This window comes from Mustela lutreola, chromosome 4 (assembly GCF_030435805.1).
Source record: "Mustela lutreola isolate mMusLut2 chromosome 4, mMusLut2.pri, whole genome shotgun sequence".
NCBI lineage: Eukaryota > Metazoa > Chordata > Mammalia > Carnivora > Mustelidae > Mustela > Mustela lutreola.
The window spans coordinates 109,008,040-109,024,159 of record NC_081293.1 but is presented as its reverse complement, the minus strand read 5'-3'; the positions used below and the strand labels follow the sequence as shown (position 1 = coordinate 109,024,159).

The 16,120-nt window shown below is 55.3% G+C and overlaps 1 protein-coding gene and 1 long non-coding RNA gene across 7 annotated transcripts in view; both read right to left on the bottom strand.

Annotated features, from left to right (window-relative positions):
* The window catches only part of NUDCD3 (NudC domain containing 3), a 57,227-nt gene that overhangs the window by 22,242 nt on the left and 18,865 nt on the right, over positions 1-16,120 (bottom strand). The window lies entirely within an intron of this gene.
* LOC131829199 (uncharacterized) lies at positions 9,929-12,745 on the bottom strand. The gene is made up of 4 exons (XR_009352768.1): positions 12,220-12,745; positions 11,417-11,530; positions 10,970-11,301; positions 9,929-10,679 (listed from the first exon to the last, which is right to left on the bottom strand). It is a non-coding gene; the product is annotated as an uncharacterized LOC131829199 (long non-coding RNA).

Below are 16,120 nucleotides of genomic sequence, written 5' to 3'. Positions count from 1 at the left end.
ACCCACCACAGCCCCGGCTTTCTCCTGGGAAAGAGCACACAGCGAGGGCAACATACGGAGCCACGGACTGCCCAGAAACCCACCCGCCGCACCCCTGGATCTGCCGGGCCGGCCCAGTGTACGCGCACATGGGCCTGGCCAAGGTGCAACAAAATACAGTACAGCCTGCCGTGAAACCAAATGGTGCTAAGCACAGCAAAAATAGCATGTTCACAGTACGTGTGGACTCATGAGCCCACGACGGCGAGTTTAACGCCTCAACAAAAGACAGAAGCCCAGTCACGGAGGCAACCATCCCGACGACCAGTGCAGCTCAGCCACCATCCCCAGCCCTCTGGAAGGAAGCCGGGCCAGCAGCCCCGTGAAGAGACACGGCATCGCGAGGGTCTCGGGGGTGCACGTGCGCACACGTGGAAAAGGCTCGGAGCGCACGCACCCAGGCCCTCACCTTGGCCAGGTGGTGGTTCACAGGGATGCACACTTTTTCAGGCCGAAGCTGTAGGACAAGAACGTGTTTACCTCCTGTGGGTATGCCTCACATGCCTTACACATGAGCCTGGGCATCCAACACGGCCCAGCCCGTGGGGCTGCTAGCTGGCTCCCATTAGGAGCTGAAATGTGACCCCCTCAAATCCAATGCTATCCTAAGTTCCAGCACCTCAGGATATGCCTCACTTCCAAGTGACAATGAGGTCAGTGGGGCCCTGAGCCGACCTGTACCTCACCAGGACACGAAGATGCGCACAGAGGGACGTCGGCAGGAATGCGGCTGTGCGGCCACAGGCCACAGGGCTGAAAGACGCCAGGACGACCCTCCTCAGAGCCTGGAAGGAAGCTCGGAAAGGAGCCATAGAGAGCAAGGTGGAAGAAGCACCACAGGTCACGGCCACGCACGCTGGGCATGGAGGCCATGAGCACTCTGTCTTTCTTCTCTGTACCTTTAGGCCTCACTCAAGCTCCTGGCAACACAGATGTCTAATCGAGAGAAAAACAGCTCTCTTAGAGGGCAGGCAGCCGCCTGCCCTGCAGCCCACTACCAGGCAGCTCTCGCACCAGCCTGCTGGCATCCCTGCAGCTGGGACGGGGCCAACGAAACAGCACCTGCACCCCGACCCGCTCTAGCGCCCGCTGCGGCTCAGAAGCTTTCATCAGGCGGACGTGCTCGAGTGTGCAGAGAACAGCTCCAGCACACCCGGCCAGGATGGCGCCAGGAGACGTCCTCCCCACACAGCCTTTTCAATTGCATGTACTAATAATGAAATCAGCAACGCTACTAAAACACATACCGAAGACACACACAAAATAAAGGCTAACATGGCTTTGCACTTGGCAGAAATCCAGACATAAACCCTGGGACCTCTCAGTGGAGAGCAAGCTCCATCCCACATCCAGCACAGAGCCCGCACCGGCTGGGGTCCCCACGACCCCTCAACTGTAAGGCACAGCAGACGCTGCCAGAGACATCACAGGGCCACACCTGCTCAAGCGGCCCCCTGCCCGTGGGGCTGTGCCGAAAGCGTGGACCCAGAGGCGCGCTCCCACACAGGGGCTCTGGCCACGCAGCACCGCAGGCCGGGCAGCTAGGTGGGCCCCTGGCCGGCTTACCCCGAGCGGACCTGCAGCCTCCTCCCCATGGAGCCAGGCACACGGCTGGGTGCTTTTTTTAACACTTGGAATCCACATTCTCTTTAAATAAAGTTGATTATTTCCAGCCAACGATGAGTAAAAATAAGCCTCCTGTCATGTGCAGGTGCTCTGGGCCCCTCTCGCCTTGTCATCCCTGCTGGACCTGCAGCCACACCCCTGCAGCTGCCTCTGAGTACACTGGGGGTGGGGAGAGGGGAGGGGAGGGGAAGAGTGAGTCAGCAGCCAGGGTGCAGACAGCAGGCAGGCCTCCCCGCAGCACCCACATCCGAGGAGCCCATCAGCCCCATGACAGGCTTCTGACCGGGTGTTAAAGGAAACGTGAGGCCAGGCTCCCTGGCCTGCACACGTGGGAGCTCTGCTCAGCCCCTCCCTCCATGTGGGCTCCGGTGCGTGGCAGGCACCCAGGGGCCTCCTTCCTCCCTCAGGCAGGAACAGCAGTGGCCAGGAGGAGACATGGTGGGGAAAGGGGCCACAGGCCCAGCATGAAGGCGTCTGAGCAGAGGCTCGAGTGCGCACAGAGAACGGGGACTGCTGTATCATGGGACGCCCGGGGGCCATCCTCATGCCCCTCCCCAGCTTGTGGGAGTTCAGGTGGCTCCCTGGAGTGCACCTAGTGGGAGGGACTGGGACCTGAGCATGTGCATGTGCACACACGTGTGGGGGGCATGGGGAGCGTGTGCATGTTTAAGCAGTGAGATCTCTCTCTTCCCCCACAGCTCCATCTCTCCCACCACATCCAGCGCCCAGACAGGAGCCACAGCACCTGAGAACACAGGGATTCTTCTCTGGGTGTCTGCGTTCCGCAAGCTGGAAGAGGTGAGCCCACCCTTGCAGGCCAAGGCCCTGCTGCAGGACCCTTTGCCGGCCGCACCCTCCTGCAAGTGGCACCAAGACTGGACCTCCAGGCTCACCGTGCAGCTTGGAAAGGAAAGGTCGGACTGCAGTGTGTGCAGCGACCCACCTGGGGGCTCCAGGGAGGCCCACCATGCTCACAGCCTCCCTTCCCAGCAGCAGCTGCACGCCCTCCTCCCCCCACCCTCACAGGTAACTCTCCAGCCACCACCTCTTCCCAGCTCCTGGGGCAAGAGAGCCCACAGCGTGGGGTGCCCTACTCCAGGCCCAGCTTCATGAAGTCCAGGAGCCTCCCTGACATCCACTATCCCTTCTTGCAAGGGTCACCAGGGCGTCACACTGTCGCCATCCTCTCAGCACACTCCTGCCTGGACAGGACAGGAGCCTGGACAGTCTGGCCAGCCACTTTCACAAGAAAGGGAGGCTTCCTGGCCCTCTAGGGCACTTGGGGAGACACACTGCACATCCTAAGATGTTCATGCTTTACCCTTTCCCTCTCAACAATCCAGCCTCAGTTCTGTTCTCTCCACTTGGTGTCACCAGGTCAACATCCAGCACCAGTCTTCCCAGCTGGAGCGACCCGTGTCCTACCGGGACCAGAGCCTGAGCAAGGACACCATGCAAGACGAGGAGGCCCCGAGAAAGGGACACATGAGCCCCCAAGGGGCTCCTGCTGGCAAAGATGAGACCATTTGAAAATCCAAAAAGAACAATGTCAGCGCGCCTGAGTGCTGCGAGCCGAGCCCCACAGCGGGCTCCGTGCTGGACATGGAGCCTGCTGAAGGTTCTCTGCTCCCCTGCCAAAACACAAGGTCTACAGAAGACTGAAACATGATGTCTCCAAAGCTCCATAAGCTCATGAAACAAAAGCCCATCAGCCCCCTTGACATCCAGAGTACAGCACCATCTGAAAATTAATAAAACTGTTCTACAGGAGCCAGAATTTCAGAAAGCCTCGTCCCTCTATAAGGACTCCAGGCAGCAAATGAAGAAAGCAGACCAGCATGAGAAAGTCATCATTTCGTCGCCTACACTGGAAACCTGACTCTGGGCAGCAGTGCTCGGGGGGCCATCGGCTGAAGAGCTGATGAGGGGGGTGGGGGTCTGCCCAAAGAAGGGTCCAGAACACCCATGTCTACAATGCCAGACCCCAGGTGCTTCCTGCGATGTCCCCACCTTTGTGACAGTCCCCAGCGCCGGGCCTAAACCCAATACCCCTGGCAGGGTACGAGGGCAGGAGCAGAGAACAAGGTCATCAGAACCGTGAATGCACTGGTGGCCCAGTCCAGAACGTAGGAAATCTAAGAAAAGTTCCAAGTTTCTTTATTTTTTTTTTAAGATTTTATTTATTTATCTGACAGACACAGCGAGAGAGGGAACACAAGCAGGGGGCATGGGAAAGCGAGAAACAGGCTTCCCGCCGAGCAGGGAACCCAATGTGGGTCTCGATCCCAGGACCCTGAGATCATGACCTGTGCTAAAGGCAGACACTTAATGACTGAGCCACCCGGGCGCTCCAAGCTCCAAGTTTCTTTACAAGCAAACAGCAAGACATTAAAGAGGGAGGGGAAGTATTCTAAACCCAGAGGCTCAGAAGACGCAGCAAGCGAACAGCATGCTGGGACTGCCTGAAGGCGCATCTGAGAAGAGCCACTGATGAGGCACCGTGCAGCAGCGGAACACTGGACACAGTCTGGCAGTGGGCGACCAACAGAAGGTCACAGCAAGTACATTAAGCTTCAGTCCTACTTTACTGAAGTCTGGATGGGTGAAGTTTCACGATTTCTGGATTTGTCCTATCAAAACCAAAACCAAAACAAAGTCGGGGCAGATAACAATGGACGAGGTATGAAGAATGCCAGGTGAGGAAGCAGAAGGAAGCTTCGTGGGCGCGGACGGTGTGGCTCTCTCCTTTCACGGAATTGTGAAAGTCGGGGGCGGGGGGAGGGTCTGTCCTGGCTGTGCACCCAGTGGGGGACCCACAGACCTGGGCGGTGGGGGAAGCATCCCGCCAAAAGACCTCACCTGTGGATTTCCAAGGCCGCCCCATGAGCCAGCCCCTGCAGTGTGCCTGCGTGGAGTCCCACCGACCCCTGACGCCTCTGCCCACCGAGTGCACAGGACAGAGTGTCTCAGTGCAACCTGCACTCACGTTCCTGTGTGTGCCCAGGCTTCCTGGCCATGTCCTCTCACCTCTGTGACACACCTGCACGGCTTCTGTTGGCACTGTCCCTGGTTTGCACCAGGACTCTATAATCATGGGAGGGGAACTCTGTTGGCTTCACAGCTCACAAACATCTTCTCCTGGTGGGTAAGCACTCCTCACACGTTCCTCATGATGTCCGTTTAACACAAGCCCCATCTCTGGAATAAACGGCTCCTGGGCCCTCCCTTGCTGGGGGCCCTCCCATGGCCTACCAGGGCCCCCTCCTGGGCTCTGATCCCTATGGTCCTCCAGTCACCAGCCTGTGTCTATCCTTGCTCATGTGTGTTCACACTTCGGCCCTGACCAGGTGTACCAAAAGCCCATGTGAAGACAGAGTGTAAGGCCAAGACGTCCAGAAGGACTGGCAGGGACTATGCCCACCACTGTCAGGACTTCATACAAAATTCTAGTAACAAGTATATTTCGATAATCTGCTTTTAACATTTTAATTTTGCAGCACAATTTAAAAATCCCAGATGATTCTCTACCTAAGAGAAATGAGGCAAGGTAGGTGACGTTCGCCATAATATGACCATGACCGATCTAATAGGTTTCACTGCAAGTCACGGGAGCACCTGGGACCATGTGCGCAGCTGTCGCCAAACAAACCTCGTTGGTATTTACTGCACGCTGTGCTCATTCACCAGAAGGGGAAGCTTGTTAGGTGAGACTTTTTCTAAAATCACGTTAATTACCTGAACGAGGGAAAGAACGTTCCAAACGTTTTACGAGCACATGCATGTAAAACTCCTACCTCCCAACAAAACAAGGTAACACACGCCAGGAGCGCGTCAGGTGCAGAACGCTCAACTCTCACCCGTTAGAAGCTCAGACGAGCCCAACCAGCCTTCCCATTGCAATGCTCGACGGAACACAATGCCCATCCGAGAAGCAGTCACACACGGGGGACACCACCGGATCCCACATCCCCTGCCGGAGGGACGCAGCCCACAGCACAGCCCTGGGGCCAAATGCACACAGCACATGCAGAGAAGCCCCAGCGGCAGGAGGCCCGGTCAGGGTGACACGCAAACCAGAGAGCCCCAGCATGAGAGCTGGCACTGCCCCAAAACCCCCAGGACGCCTGAGCTGAGCGTCCTCAGCTCCGTCCCTGGCCTCCCCTGCCTTCCGACAGCGGCATCCCCAGAGCCATCCAGTCTCCCTCGGATGTAAGCTGACCGCGGTTCGTAGCCTCCAAACCGCTCCTCGCACCGGGAGCCCCGCGGCGCCCAGCCCCAGGCAGGCCCCCAGCCCACACTGCCATCTGGAAGGCCTCTGGGAGGCTGTCCCTGAGGCGAGCTGCTGCCAGATGTGTCAGGCCAGCGGGGCACGCGGCGGTTTCTGGGGCCACCACATGCCAGCACACGAGGTACACACACATGCACGCACGCGGACGGACACGGCAGGGCGCCGACCCCCCAGCCTGCCGCAGGTGGGCCGAGCTTTGAGAACCGCAAAGTGCCACACTGGCAGAACCAGGGCAGGCGTCACTTCCACAACAGGTAAAGCGAAGACGCTGGGCAAAGGACTCTGCAGAGGCTGGAAAGGGCAGTGGGTCTTCCGAGGTCCAGGCCTTGGCGGGAGGGAAGACGTGAGAGCCGGGGGACGAGGCAGGGTCACAGGGCTCCAGGGGTCGCGGAAAGGCTGCCACCAGCAAGTCTGAGCCACGCAGGCGAGCAAGACCTCGGCAAAGGCCCCGGCACGTCGTGTCGCCCCACTGGACTTCTGTCCGTCGCACCTCCCACACACAGGGCACAACTCCCCGCGGGTCAGGTCTGCAGCAGCCCTGCCTCCAGCCATCACCACACACCTGACACCAAGCTCTCCTGCCCGACATACGTGAAGAGCTGTCCTCCTTGGCGTGTCTGTCTCCATGTCGCACGATGCACGTCCCCGTGCTTCCCGCCTGGCCCTTACCACGTGCGTCAAAACTACAGCTTTTGCACCCTGGGGCCAGCTCCCCCCCAGCCTTGCAGGCTCAGCAGCCAAATACCCCGAAGACAGATGCATCCTACCAACAGCGGCCCTGGTGGAGGGCTCTGGACAGACTGGATCTCAGCACAGCAGGCCGGGGGCGGGAGGCCTGGGGACCCAAGCACTTGGCATGAAGAGGGTGTCCGTGCCGATCGGTGTCCCCAGGAAGCCTCCATGCTCTCCAAGCAGCTTTGTCACCTGGTCCTTGTCTGCACGAGCCCCATAACCTGGCTCTCCACCTGGACCCAGGAACACACCTCCCTCACCGCACACACACGCCTGCCATCACCATTCTGGAAGCACATGAGGAACTACAAGGTTTCTTTCTATTAAATGAACTTTTCTCCAGAATCGGCACAGGTAACAACCACTGTATTTAGTGGTAGAGAAACCTCTTTCATACACAATCCCACAAAGATGAAAAAGAATCAATTATCCTGAAATAAGTTCTACTGCTTTTAAATTTGCCTGGATTTGATCTTGTTCTGCAAACAACACGTGTTCTCAACACATAAGCATTAGAAACAAATATAGAAACGAGACCCACTCAAGAGTAGGAAAAAGGTTTAATTCAGGCTTTAAAATTAAAAAAAAAATTAAGTCAAGAATTCTTAGTTCAAATTCTGTTACCACAAAGTTAAAACAAAGATAAGTTTCAAAAACTCTTTTCTAAATTGAAAAACAGACTTAAAAAGCAACCAATTTATACCACAGAACCCCCAAAGGCTGCTGAATCAGGACACGAACCCCCTCAAGGGAAGAAAGGTGGGCTGAGTGCGGGGAGGGAGCGAGCCTGTGTCCAGGAAGGAGGGGCCCGTCCCACTCCATACTAGCAAGGGCACTGGAGGTAGAGACGCATCTGCAGGTGTCCACGCTCTCACAGCAAGACGACACCAAGCTCAGAAACAAGAACAGCGTAGTACTTGAAGATCCGCGGCAACAATCCCTCTCAAAAACAACGAGCTTGTGGAAATGAGTAAAGACAGCAAAGACAAAGCCAACTCAACACGAGGACCAGCAGATGCAGCTGAAGAAAGACGCGTGCACCTCCCCGGAAACGGAACAGAACCAGAGAGGGAGCACAGAAGGAGGTGGCTGGGACGCTGGAAGCGGGAGCCGGAGAGAGGGGAGGCGAGAACCAGAAAGAACCGCAGCAACGTCCATGGACGTGCAGGACAGGCGTCCAAGCGGCAGCCACACCGGCATGCCCTCCCAGAGCCAGGGCCACTGCACGAGGGGTCCCCGCTGCACACAGGCATCCTGGGTCCCGGGCTTTCCTCCAGGCAGCACCAGAGGCCCATCAGGTCACGAGCAGACTGTGAAGTCCTCATCCCACGATCCCCCAAAACCGGGATCTCAGAGGGGCTCCTCTCAGGGTCACTTCCTCTGCAAGGCGCCAGAGGACGTTCCTGACAGGGACGGGACACCCTAGCTGCCACCCCACCTGCCTGTGCGCTTAGGGGTGGGTCTGAGCCCTGGCCCGGGACTAGGGGCCAGACAAGGGGCCTACTCTCTGCACCTCTGCTCAGTGAGAGGATCCAGGCCGGGCAACCAAGCAGGAGAATAAACGAGAAAAAGGCACTCGCCAGAGGGAAGAAGCAAAACTCTGTCTACGGATGGTACGACCTGGTGTACACACACAATCCTCAACAATCTATTAAATGTTTAACTGAAGTTAATGCGGGAGTTAAGCAAAGCTGCAGCTTACAAAACCAATGTAGTACTCAACCGTGTCTCTCTGCCGTCGCTACAAACGACCTGAGAAGATCACACCAACCATTCCGCCTGCGGCGGCATCCAGGGCACCTGTGGCTCAGCCCATGCAGCGTGCAGGCTCACTCGTGAGGCCCTGGGTTCAAGCCCCATGCTGGGTGCACAGGTTACCGACATAAATAAAACTTACTATTAAAAAATAAATAAATAAAATAAAATACTGAGGAACAAATTTAATGGCCAAAAATAACCCCACAAAACTGAGTCTCCAAAAACAATAAAACATGGCAGAAAGAACTAAAGAAGAGCAAATAAAACAGGCATCTCAAGGTCACGGACAGGAAGACAAGCAATAGTAAGGCAGCAATGCACCCCAGACGAGTCCACGGCCAGCACAGCGTGTGTCAGGACTGCAACTGGCTTCTGGGCAGGAACAGACAAGCTGACTCCGAAACCTACGTGGAAATGCAAGGACAGAACAGCCAAAACAGGGGATCCTGGGTGGCGCAGTCAGGTACACGTCCCAACTCTTTCATTTCTGCTCAGGCCATCATCTCAGGTGCTGGGATGGAGCCCCGCAGCGGGCTCTGTGCTCCATGGGGAGTCTGCTGGAGAGTCTGCCTCTGCCTCCGCCCCTGCTACCGTGTTCATGCTCTCTTAAGACAAAAAAAAAAAAAAAAAAAGCCCAAACAATCTTGAAAAAGGAAGGCCAATTAGAAGACTCACACATCCCAATTTCACAGCGTCCTGACCCCCACAGTAGTCGCGACAGCACGGCATTAGCACAGAACAGGCACAGGATTCAACAGAATAAAACTGAGGGTCCAAAAAGAAACTTGGAGGTTCATGGCCAATGGCTTCTCAACAAGGAAACCAGGTCCACTGAACAAGGAAATGACAGTCTTTCCAACAACCGATGCTGGGGCAACTGGATATCCATATGGAACATGACCTCACACACACAGAAAAGAACTCAGCAGGTTACATAAAACTCTAGGAAAAAATACAAGAGTAAATCATGGTGATCTTGGGCTACCACAAGCACATGCAACCAAAAAAAACCGAGATAAATCAGACCTCATCAAAATTAAAGATTTTTGGGGGCGCCTGGGTGGCTCAGTGGGTTAAAGCCTCTGCCTTCAGCTCAGGTCATGATCTCAGAATCCTGGGATCGAGTCCCGCATCGGGCTCTCTGCTCAAGCAGGGAGCCTGCTTTCTCCTCTTTCTCTGCCTGCCTCTCTGCCTACTTGTGATCTCTGTCTGTCAAATAAATAAATAAATCATCTTTAAAAAAAAAAAAAATTAAAGATTTTTGTGCATCTTGTCAATGTCAAGAAAGAAAAAAGGGAACCCACAAAATGGGAGAAAATACTGGCAAATCATTTATCTGAAAAGGGTCTCACATCCAGAATATATAAAGAACTCTTCTATTTACGGATAAAATGACAACCCAATTAAAAGTGACAGGTCCAAACAGGCATTTCTCCAACGAAGATGTACAAATGGTCAATAAGTACATGAAAAAAATATGCGACATTTTCAGTCATTGGGTAATGCCAATCTAAACCAGGAGGATGGTTATGACCAAAAAGACAGACAGTAACAAGTGTTGACAAGGCTGTAGAGAAACCGGCACCCCACCGGGCGCTAGTGCACAGGGGCAGCTGCTCTAGAGAAGTCTCATGGTGTCTCAAAAGGCTAAACACAGAGCTAGTGTCGGATTCCGCCAGGCACTGCCAGGGCTGTGCCCGAGGAAACAGAGCCGTGTGTCCACACAGACACAAATACTTATAGCACTGTTCCTTGTACAGACAAGCCGGATGTCCGTGAAGCAGGCCTTCATCAGTCAGTTGGTGCGTCCACACAGCGGAGTAGGACTCAGCACGAGGAACGAGGTGCTGACACCTCCCACTAATACGGGCGAACTGGCAGAGGCTGTGCGGAGCCAAAGCAGCCAGACCCCTGCCCACAGCTGGCGTGACTCCAAGTACACAAAATGCCACTATTTTGTCAAAAATGGCAAAACTATAGACACACAAAGTAGACTGGAGGTTCCCTAGAGCTGGGAAGTTAGAGGAGAAATGGGGAGGGAAGCTCTTTTGGGGGTACTAACGATGCATAGAACTGACGGCAGCAACGGCTGTGCATCCTGTAACGACGATCAGAACGTCACCGCACCTGTTGAAGGGCCCTGCGGCGCGGGCTCTGGGGTCCGATTTCAGCCATCTGCGCGCATGTGAGCGTGAGAAAGGTGCGTGAGCAGGTTCCCCGTATTAACCACCGTCAGCTATGGAATTGGAGAAAGAATTTATTTTTACACATACGTATTTGTGACTCACCTGTTACAGTGGCCAAAGATTTTCTAACGTTAAAACGATCTAACAAATTGTAAATGTAGTTTTTAACTGGAAATTTCGACAAGATACTAATCATGATGAAACCTGAACAATTTTGTTTCCCAAATTTTCTCGCCCTTGCTTTTATTACTCTTATAATTAAGTAACCGCTTCCCTTCCACGAGCTGTAGCACACAGCGGGAAAGATGCCATTCCTAAACGCAACACACATAATCAATACCTGCTTGTCCACTGATCTCGGGACACACGGAATTGTGTCCAACTCTCCAGGATGACTTTCCATGCGTGAATACAGCTGGAGAGGAGTGGAAGCTGCGATAACGCGACACGCCAGCTTCCCGCAGCACAGTTCATGAGAGGAAACCAGCAATAACCCTCCAGTTACACGCAGTTTCACCGTGACATCAGCTGAAGATCACAAGGGTGTAAGGCAGAAGCTACCCATGTCAAGTGATGTTCATTTTAAAGGAATCAAACATCAAAGGGTAGTCTTGGTCCCTTTCACAGACGATGGTGCATCCACACTGTGGCATGAAGGGAGACAGAACTTTCCTAAAATCCAACAGGGGAAATCACCAGAGATAAGACACATGATCAAATCCCTGGCGGGATCAACCGGAAAGAGGAAAGCAGTGCACAAGAAGGAACACGAATCTTATTTACAAACCCAAGAGAAGGGCAGTGGCCAGAATCCAGGCGCTGGAGCAATGAACAGAGGCAAACGCCGTGGGTAAATCACAGTGTGGAAACTTCGTGTCTCTTCTCACCACAGTGGCACAACCTAAGCGAAAGTAATATCATGCAGGTCTCAGTACCACCAAAACCCACTCTCCAGGACAGGCGGTCAGGACGTGGCCCCCGGCCCACAGGCTGTCGGCGGAGCACACCACCCTCAGCCACAAGCCCTTTCCGACACCCAGCGGTACACGTAATGTCACCAACACCAAAGCTAGATGACCCGAGGAAAAAAAACCAAAACACACACAAAAACAGCTTTTAGCCCTGACGCCTAGTGACCCTTGTCCTCTCCCCGAAGGACATTAGAGAATCAGCCTCCTCAAATGAGGAGAGGAGAGCAGGAGGGCCGCATGGACATAAAGGACAGAAGGACCCAGTGCTTCAACTCTGTGGGGAAAAGAAAGATCTAGAGTTTAAGTGCTGGCTGCAGAGGAAACTCCAATTTGCACTTTGCACTGCATTCACACAAGGCATAGTACACTCCCTGGGAACTGACTCCACCACCCAATGGTGGCCACCAGCCTTCCCACAAGCCCTGCATGGAGGGCTTTCAGCTTTCCTCTGCTGGAAGAACTCTGTCTCTTCAAAGCTGCTTGAACTGTGCCCTAACTCTTTCCCAGCAGCACATTCCCTAGGTGCCCCCCACCAACGCTCCTTCCAGACTCCAGCCCCCCAGGGAGGGCCCTCCTGCCTACCGGCCCCCACACGGGTCCCGTGGCCTGCCCAGCACACCTTCTGCAGAAGAGAAGCATGCTGGGTGTCCTGGGTGCTGGGATGCAGCTGTCCATCCGTGTTCGCACACGGCCAGCCCCTCAAACATCACTCGTGGAGCCCTCAGTGCCTATAAGAGAGACGGAGAGAAGCCTGGGAGCCAAGCCAAGACAGATGGGACACGGCAGCCCCTGGGGCCTTCGAGGAAAGTGCCCACACCTGGGATGAGCACGTGATGCCGGGGCTCCTACAGCAAATGGCACAGTGCTCTGACCTGCCGGCTGAGCAGGCGGTCTCCCAGGCAGATGCCTCAGCACGGCAAAGCACGAACACGGGCAGTGCAGGTACAAAGAGAGAGTTCTTCCATGGCCCAGAGCCAGTAGTCTTGCACAGACCTATGTGCACACACGGGGAGGAGGAGACACGAACTGTACAGTGCCCGTGTCCTAGAGGACATGTCCAGCAACTTCACCAAAGACCTGGACATATTTTGCTTGCAAACAACATATTCCAGGGGTGCCTGGGTGGCTCAGCAGATTAAGCGTCAGCCTTGCGCTCAGGTCATGATTCCAAGGTCCTGGGATCGAGCCCCGCATCGGGCTCTCTGCTCAGCGGGGAATCTGCTTCCTCCTCTCTCTCTGCCTGCCTCTCTGCCTAGTTGTGATTTGTGTGTCAAATAAATAAATAAAATCTTAAAAAAAAACATATTCCATAAACTGCTGTGAAATTTCATATAAAAATGTTAACATGAGGACAGAAATGACCCTCCCAAGCGTCCTCAGTACACCCGCGGCAAGGTCACCTGCAGAGCAGCACACACGCTGCTCCCACACCATCACCAGACAGCTGTGTCTCCAGGAAAATCCCCAGCCAAAGTTCATCCAGATACGACCTTAACACTCCATGGGTTAAAGAAACCCTGAAGCAGGTCACCCCACCCTTGCAAAAAGGAAAGTTCCAGCTGAGGGGCTGCTCTCAGAGGCAGGGGTGCTGCCCAGCATGGGAGGCTTGGTGGGGGCTGGTGGTTCCAGGCCCCACACCCTCCACACACCCCACCAGGCGCCAGCAGGTGGAAGCCTGGAGCCCAGCTCTAGTGTAGACAGAAACTCCATTTTTCACCTGGTCTCCTTACAACGTACATTTCCCAAGCACACAACTCTGTAAGCGTGTTTGATTCTGAGCTCTATGGCAAGTTCCCCACCTTCCTGAAACTCGCAGCCCCTGCAGCACTGCTCAGGTGACCACGCCAGGAGCCTCTACCTCAAGGTAGTGCTGGGTAGGGCCGCAAAACACTTATAAAGAGGGAGCGAGCGCCAGTCGGGCAGGGTTTAGAGAACAGCTTATAAGGAAACCTAGTTTTCACATTTTATATAAATGGACACCAAGCTGCTCTCCGGCAGAGAGACGTCTCTCCTGGAGACATCTCTGCAGATAAACGTAAGGGTCTGAAGAGTGAAACCAGACACGAGGCAGGACACTGCCACCTGCCAGCAGGGGCGTCCGCAGGGCTCTGCCTGGCTCCGGGGGACGCGGTGGGCTCGTGAAGGCCCAGCCCCATCCTCGCGTGGCTTCACAGAGCTCCAGACTAAGATGGTCCGATGGGGGAGCATGACGCTCCCGTGAACCCGAGCAGTGCGCTGATCCACATGCATGCGGGTCTGCCCGCTGCCCCAGCCACAACAGAGGGGCACACGAGCTGGGCCTGTCCTGAGAGGTCCCACAGCTTGCTGACGCCAACAACTCGACTCTCTTCCTGAACCCAGCCCCTGCGTTTTGTAACAAATGCCAGGGGGACCAGGGGGACCGTGGCTCACGCACACAGATGCAGCAGATGGACTAAGGCGCGAACATGGCGAGGACGCCACAGATCGCACCCATGGAATTACAAAGTGTACAAACGAGGAAACGGCGAAATCCTTCATAACCTCATTGTAGGGAGGGCTTTCTAACTCAAAATCCCAATGCAAAAAATAAAAATATAAACGTGAAATATAATATAAATAAAAATAAAAGACTAATTTATTTTATAACAAACATTTTAAATATTAAACACCTTTGCTTGGAAAAAAAATTATAAGCAACGTCAAAAACAAAAAAAGACAAATAAATTGGAAAAAGTATATTACAAATAAAGACCTAATTTTCCCAGTATACATAGGGAGCTCTGAAAAACCGAAGGACAAAACAATAAGGTCTCACAGTCTCACAGAAAACGGGCAGAAGACACAGAGAGCGTTCTCAGAAAACGATATGGTGTGGAACTACAATGTCACACGTCATCCAGGTAAGCACTAAGCTGTCAGCGCGCCCCTCTTCCGGGCAAGCTTGACTCCAGAGTGTAGCGCGTCCCCAGCCCAGCTGTAGGGACAGGCTGTCACATGTTGTGCAGAGCCGTCCACACAGGCTGGGGTGCCCTACCTAACAACAGGGAAGGGGGGAAATGGGGGGGGTCCTGGAGAAGCTTCCAGTTCTTTCCCATCTGAGAAGAGCTCGTTCTGGGTGGCGACTTAGGGCAATGTGCAGTTCGCAGAACACGCCAGGCTGTACCTGAAGCTACACCCACAGCAGACGTGGGCAGCATGTCATCTTGGCTGCAGGGGCCCATCTTCCAGCACCCCCTTCCCGCACAGCTCTGAGTCAGAAGACACCCGAGGACAACGTGAAACGCTCAACAGGGCCACAGCCTCGGCCGGCAGGCACACAACAGACACGGGCTGGAGCCCAGCACTCACAGGCCGCGCGGGGCCTGAAGAGAAGGCAGAACGACCCTCACACACAAGGCAGGGCTGTGGGGCTCACACGTGTATTCTCATGTGTGCACACATACGCACGGGGCAGCCTGTTTGCACGCTCAGGCGAACGAGCAGGCACGGGGTGGGGGGGCGAAGACTCAAAGCCCAGCTCTGTGCACATACCCCCTCTGTACACACGGGCGTGCACGCACGCACGCACGCACACCCGAATGGGCAGCACACAGTCCAGAGCACAGCTGGGAGGCAGACACCAGGGCTCCGCTCCCACAGTGCGGCAGCCGGCTTGGAGCCCAGGCCACACCCCAGGGCTGGAGTGCACAGCCGTGGAAAGGTGACAGACTTCGCTGGGCGATGGGACCCTGGAATGCACAGCCGCGGCTCAGCAGAGCCCGAGGAAAGCCAGCTTCCTGGAGAGGCTGAGGCCACGGGATGCCAAGCAGGTGTGCTCACGTCCCCAAGACACACCGGAGACAGATACAGACTCCAACACCACAGCCGCTGTCTGCGCACGGGCCGGCCGCGCTCGCTGAAAGGGAACAGCGCCGCTCCAAAGCTGAACTCGGGGAGTCATTTCTGGTGGCTCTGCAGCTCCTCACAAGGGTCTTGCCACTGCTCCAAACCATAAGGAGACACTGCAAGAAAACACACTCTCCAAATGAAATGGGGACAATCTGGGTCTTAACGACCTTTCAGGCTCCTCCGGAAAACCGTCCCGCAGGACGACAGCAGGCTAACTGGCAAAAGCGAGGCCACACGATCTAGTTCCCGTGGGAAATAGGGCTCACCTCACGCAGGGCTGGACCGCAGCTGCGGGGCAGCGGCCCCTTGGAGGGGAGGGTCCTGGCCACCTGCACCGCGGGCCTGCCCAGACATGTGCGCCGGCCCTCACCGCCCTGCCTGCACGCCCACGCCCACCGGCGTTGGGAAGGACTCACAGCCGCCCTCAGCCCTCAGGCTGCTCCCCCTGCTCCACGCCCATTTGCTGGGAACAAGCGGGCCCACCCCTGCCAGCAGGGCACGCATCCGCCACGGTAGCTGACTCACACTATCTATGCGGGAAGGTGGGCTCTAGGTGTCTGCAGGACAAGAGGGGCCCAGACTCAGTGGGGGCCCAGCAGGGCAGGACTTGGTGACCACAGGACACACAACTGTCATTCCCTCAGTGTCAG